The sequence below is a fragment of the Chanos chanos genome, chromosome 7 (genome assembly GCF_902362185.1).
Source record: "Chanos chanos chromosome 7, fChaCha1.1, whole genome shotgun sequence".
NCBI classification, from domain to species: Eukaryota; Metazoa; Chordata; class Actinopteri; order Gonorynchiformes; family Chanidae; genus Chanos; species Chanos chanos.
Genome location: NC_044501.1, coordinates 7,060,927 through 7,067,663, shown reverse-complemented (window position 1 = coordinate 7,067,663; position 6,737 = coordinate 7,060,927). Strand labels below are relative to the sequence as shown.

The window sequence follows — 6,737 nt, the reverse complement described above, 5'->3', positions numbered from 1 at the left end:
TGCAGCGTGAAGGTGATAAACGTGTTAAAAGAGTTAATGACTTAGCTTTGAACATGTCTCTCTAAAAAAAAAAGAGGGGAAAAAAGGATTCCCGGATTCCTTTAATTTTTTTATTTTTTTTTTTTACTTTATTTGGTAAAAATATTTAGTTTTGAAAAAAGAGAGGCTTCTCTCTCTCTCTCTCTCTCTCTCTCTCTGTCTCCCCCAGTCTGTCTCGGCCATTTTTTCGTTGTTTTCTTTGAGTGAGCTCAGCCCGTGGACCAGACTTATGCCTGTGACTGTTAGACAGTGTTTCCTTTGAGCAAGATGACTTGGAATGCGGTAGCGTGGGTCACAAAGGTCAAATTCCCATCATCAGCTGTGGAATGAGACACCTTCCCATCCAGGCAGGACGCTGTGTTTGAAAAGCTAATAAACAGTTTCAAGGACCTGAGAACCCCAGTGCCTTATTAAAGTGTTCTCTCCGTCAAGTGCTATTATTATTAGGATTATTATTATTACTGTGACTGTTATTATTTGAATCCACGTATTGACTCGTAGGGTGTGTCAGGGACAAGACGTTTTGATTTGTGTATTATGAATTACATTTTGAAATCTAAGCTCTTATTGAGTTTGCACGAGTCATCCTTCACATTGAAAGTGTCGAGCATGTTGTCTGTGTTAGTTAAGTGAATTTCTACTGTTCTTCATTTTTTTTTTCTTTTTCTTTTTGTAAACCTCATTGTGCGTGTTGAGCAGAGTGTTGATACGCATTGTGTTGAGTCCTCTGCCAACCACTATCCTAATCCTTAAAGTAAACTTCACCCTTTAAGGTTCTTTTTAATTGAGTGTCATGTGGGAAATCCTTGTGTGCATGTGTGTGTGTCTGTGAGGGTGAACTACAACACAACCGTTCTGTGCGCAAGTTCAAAGTGACAGTTGTCTGTCATGGGTATTGTCCTCAGTTAAAACACAGTTCCACTGTCCATCTGTACTGCTGCCTTACCTCTGCGTCTGTAAAGAACATAGGGTCACACGTCACCATGCTGCGAAATAATGTAGGTAACTAACGCTAACCGTTTTCTAGGTCAGTCATTGTCTTCGAGTGTAAGGAAAAAAAAAAAGAAAGAAAAACATCGATAACCTTAGTACCACCTCGACCGTTTCATGGAACATGTGATAATAACCGCATGAAGTAAAGGGTTCGGTCAGACAAAGGAGAGGTCAGGAAAATACAGAACCGTGGTTCACTCATCATCTACATCTTTTCTTAACGCATGATTTCTGTTTGGTTTTTTTTCCCCCTTTCAGGGCCGCTCAATGAACATCGTAATCTGAAGCGTGTCGTCGAGAGTTAGCGTTGAATGGTTGTACAGCTTTAGCGTTTGGTAAAGTAGATTTTAGCCTTTTACCCAGTGTTTTGTGTTGTGTTGGCAGTTCGGTGGAGGAAAAGACCAAAAAAAAAAAACCAAAAAAAACCCACCCCAACAAAAAAACCTCTTGTCAGGATGCCCAAAAAGTAACAAAGCCCCTCACAGTGTTACCCCGCATTGCCTTCCGCTTCAGTCTCTCTGCTCCCTTTACAGCAGTCGACGACGGGTTTGTATTGACCTCGTTGTGGAAGCATCGGTACATTACGTTTTTTTTTTTTATTAAACCGGCGTTGTCTCCGCAAAATGTCAAGAGTTTTCAAAGATCACTTCAGAACCCAAATGTTCTGATTACTTCAGGTGTGTGTTTTTCCTAAGCTGTGTTTTGGATATCGTATCACATTTGGTAAAACACTATTTTTTGAGACAGGGTGTTAAAAAAAATGTAGTGCAGCCATATGTTTTCTTTTTCTTTCTTTCTTTCTTTCTTTTTTTTTTTTACCGATGGAGTGTGTTGCTTTTTGCAAGGCCTCATTTATCTGCAACACCACAGGAAGTCTGGGGAGTTACCACTTCCTGTCTCTTATCCGAAAGCCCCCACTCTTGCACGCATCCCCCCCCCTCCAAGCCAACCCATCCTCACCTCATCTGTGACAGATAGCTTTTTTGACTTGTCCTTGATGACAGGAAGTCAGTGTTTTATTTAAATGGATCCTTGGGCCTTTGTTACAAAACAGTGCGGTGCCTGTACCTTTACTCTGTTAAATGTGACCCAGGGTTTGGGTTCCTGGCAACACAAATGTAACCATGCGTTTAGAGGAATTCTGACATCTACTGGTAGAAAACAGAATCCCATTTGTAACGTTTATCTCACTGAAACACAGCACGGAAAAAGAACCTGTATGACTCCATACAAAGGAGCGTTCAAACGAATCACACTTTGGCCAACGCTCAAATTAGCAGCTTATCAGTGAAGCACTTGAGTAGGAACTTTTTTTTTCCCCTTCATTTATTTGTTTAAGCGAACCAAACAAATGTCCCGTTCGTGTTTTCTCAAATTTTCCAATTTGAAAAAGGTGGTGATATTTTACCCATAGCCAAAATGTTTCTGTATATCACCACATATCACTGGGGCACCTGTTTCCGTGAGTGACGATATCTCGGGAGGTACGAGGAAAAGGGTGCGACCACCGTGATGAATAAGAGTTGGGTTTGGATCAGATGAAAGGCTGGCATTGGTCCTGACAGTTTGGGCATGAGTGTGAGAAATGAAGAATCCCGGATGGCGTGGATGCAGTTTTTTTATGCCTCCCATACCCTCCCCCCGACTGTGGTTTTGTTTTGTCAGTGTTTTCATTTAACTAACGCCTCGTGTTTGTTTTCGACCATAGTTCGATTCGATCTCTGAGGTGCACATTACAGTTAAGCTACGGACGGTCACGTACGTGCACTCAAGAGTTTTCATTGTGATGCCACTTAAAGTTTTGCCCACGAATGATTTACAGCCTGTTGCGGAGCACCGTACCGTACTAAGTGTTTGTTGATTGTATTGAGAGCACATTCAGAACCTGTTATTTTACGTGTTAATATAACCACCACACACATTCGTGTAGTTTCAAATTCAGCAACATGAGATATTTCATGTGGTTTCTTAATACGTCAAAATAACAAGCTAGATTTGAGATTTTTGGTTAACAGTTAATAACCAATGAATAAGCTGTTACTCATAGGTGAAACAAAGAGAGGCTGCAGAGAGGGAGATTTTTCGATAACATTCTACCCTTGGTGAATCACTATCACTCTCACTTAATCACTCACTGTCTGAGTCAGTTCCTTGGAGGCATGGAATAAATTCCTAAACAGTTTGAGGTTTTAATTTCAATTGTTTACTCTCATTACGCGTCTCTCTCTCGCTCTCTCTCTCTCTCTCTCTCCCTCTCTCCACGAACTCCCCCCCCCCCTCTCTGTCTCTGTCTCTATGTCTCTCTCATTTCCTTTTGTCTAGGTTTGAAATGCTGCTAAAATGAAATCTGAGACCAGAGATGCTGCCAATGACGGCGCTGTGGTAGACCAGGAGGGACTGGGACGAGCCCCGCGGTCTAGACCCGTGACTACCTGAATCCCTAACTTTCAGAGGGCTTGAACGGCACTGGCCAGCTACGAAATGGCATCCATACAGAATACACTGAACACCATCACTACGAATACTAAATGTTTATGTTTATGTTATCTGTACACGCTAGCCGAGTCTAATCTTGCAAGCTTTTTCGTCTGGCTTCAGCACCGTTACACTGCTACCCAAACATGCTCCTTAAAGTCCTCAACGTAGCTGTTTGGGGTTTTTAAAAAAAAAAAAAAAAAAAAAAAAGATCCCGTAATAGCGCGAAATGATGAAAGGATGGATGTTTTTTTCTTTTGCTAACCATCTAAAAAAAAGTCTTCCCGCCTCTCTGTTTTATATTATTGTTATGATCGGTGTCTTTGTTATAGTTATTAAATCAAATAACCAGGCTTATCGGAGGAAGGCGTCAGGGCCGAGAGGGAGCATGCTTCTGCTCCTGATAACTGGGCTCCGCTCGGGGGGGTGTGCGGCGTTGATGTTTTTGCACCGTGGAACAGGAAGAGCTTTGATATAAACATATGGATATAAAAAGGGTGACTGATTTTCAATTAGAAATTGTTCATTTATGGTCCTCCACCAGAAGGGAACAGTTTATTTATCGATTCCCCAAACTTGGCCCTCTTGACATAATCCCCTGCACATAGGCATTTCCCGTAAATGATGCTCTTTCTCGACAGAGCCTTTCAGGTGCCTGTTTGATGTTTTATGACTTTTCACACCTGGAGAGATAAGCTTTCCCGTAATGATTGTAAACTAACTAAACATTGTCCTTGGGAGGATAACACAAGGTGCCGGTTTTTGGTTTTGTGTTGTTTTCGCTGTTAAATAAGTCGTCACTTTTAGAATAAAGCTTTTAAGTGCCGTTCTTTCGGATGCTGTTCTGTTGAAGTGTATCTTTTCTCTTTAGGGCTGAAAAACAAGTTAAAAAAAAAAAAGCAATTGTTTTTTCCCCTTCATCCCACCTAGACGCCCCTAAAACCACAAAGTGCACTGTGAGACTTTACATAGGGCCTTTATGTACACACGTGCTACCACAACTATCAAAGTGTGTGTGTGTTTGTGTGTGTGTGTTTGTGTGTGTGCGCGCGCACACACACAATCGCTCATGCATGTGTGCGAGTTTATATGTGTAAAGGATGGCGTACATACAAGCGGGGGGGCGTCGGCATTTGTGTGCGTGTATGTGTGTGTGTGTCTGTGTGTGCGCACATCTGTGGGGGAAGAGAAACTTCGTGTACGTGTGAATTTGTGCATGTTGGGTTCTCTTTTTTTGTTTGTGAGATGGGCTAAACTAAGGCAGGGTGTGTATGGGTGTGAAGGTGGGTATATTCGTGTGTTTGTATATTTGAACAGGTATGTCTGTGTGTGTGTGTTTGTATATTTGAACATGTGTGTGTGTGTGTGTGTGTTTGTATATTTGAACAGGTATGTGTGTGTGTGTGTGTGTTTCTGCAGCAGTAACCAAGCGAACGCTTTGCTCTCCGGTACCTAACCGGGCTGGGCTGTAAGTAAGAAGACTTGAAATCATACGTGCCCATTTTAGCAACAGTGTGAATGAGCGTCTCTGGGTGTCACAACGAGCAGCGCTTTCCAGCGCACTGTTACTACTTCCTCTGCTCTCTCTGTCTCTTTACTCGGGCAGAGAGCAGTCACATCACATTACCACAGCTGCGTTAGGAGACCCTGCGTCAGGGGGAGTGTGACGTCAATAGGAATCAGAATCAGAATGAAAGCCAGCTCAAACTGCACTCTCTCTCTCTCTGCTGCTTGACAGCATTTCATCTCTCTGATGACAAATCTTAAGGACAGAGTTTTATAGATTTTGGGGAGGGGGGGGGGGGGGCTCTTCCTTTACGCTCACCTACGTTATGGACTTGTCTGAGCTGAAGTGAAAAAAAAAAAAAAAACCTTTTGTGTCTTGAGAGAGGGAGGTTTATTAATCATGACTGATGTATCAGTTATGTGATATGTCAGATACCCAGTCAAACACACACGGTGTAATTACACACAGTGTAAAATCCCCCAGATTTATTTTTTTCAGATATCAGCTTTGATATCACGTCTTGGTTTAATTCTCTGTGGTAAAACAAAACAAAACAAAACAACACAAAAGACAAAAACAATTAAAAAAAAAAAAAACTAAACAAAAAAAAACAACCACAATCCTTCCTGTGCAACAGTGTCAGGTGAGCGAGTCTCAATACATTGCCACTTTCTCAGGTTAAATACACCCACACACACACAAACACACTTACACAAACACACACACACAAACACAAACACACACGCACACAAACACACACGCACAAACACACACATACACACACGCACACACAAACACCCTCACACACACAAACACACACACACACACAAACACCCTCACACACGCACACAAACACACACGCACACAATCACCCTCACACAAATGCACACAAACACACACACACACGCACGCACACAAACACCCTCACACGCATGCACACAAACACCCTCACACGCATGCACACAAACACACACACACAAACCTCGGTTTAAATACAGTAGAGTCGTAAACTTCACCTAACCTCTGACTCACTGGAGTCTGGATTAAATTACCGTGTGTCTACAACAACAATGGAATCATTTCATCACTCTATATCACTACACCTTCAAAATGAACAGACACACACACGCACACACACACGCACGCACACACGCACACACACACACACACACACACACACACGCACGCACACACGCACACAGACACACGCACACAGACGTACCCGGTATCACGTAAATGTATTCTCAGTGACTTTCCTGAGCTTCACACAGGATGTGTGAACCTGCACTGCTGGAGCATGTGGGCTTTTTGGTTTGTGCTCTGCACGCTGGCAACTCGACAAATCGCATCCCAGCGCACGCTCTTAAGCAAACCTCTGTAAGACCATGGTTTTGTCATTTAAAGATTCTCTCAAAGCACTCAGCAGGTGGGAGAAGAAGTGTTCAGTAAATCATATAATAATTAGCGAAACAATACGTTAGATGGATCATTTGAAACAAAAGCCTATGGGAGACTAACAGGAGCGTCATACACACTTTCACATGCGCTGGGTTTTCGGCTGAAACGCAACCGTGTGGTCACATGCACAAGACACTTTTCTCTCCAGCTCCTCAGTTCCTTCTTAGAAACGCTTCCTCTCCAGAAATCCGCGTCGGCGTTTTCGTCGCGATGACCTCCGGGCCCCCGTCGGGTTACGCGTCCATTTGTCCAGTGCTGCCGCGCA

The 6,737-nt window shown here is 42.9% G+C and overlaps 1 protein-coding gene across 1 annotated transcript in view; it reads left to right on the top strand.

Annotated features, from left to right (window-relative positions):
• LOC115817241 (OX-2 membrane glycoprotein) overlaps positions 1-3,727 on the top strand; it is an 11,546-nt gene extending 7,819 nt beyond the window's left edge. The window contains exon 8 of the mRNA XM_030780512.1: positions 3,355-3,727. The gene's annotated coding sequence lies outside the window, so the exon portion shown is untranslated. The remainder of the gene's footprint in view (positions 1-3,354) is intronic.
• The last annotated feature ends 3,010 nt before the right edge of the window (positions 3,728-6,737 follow it).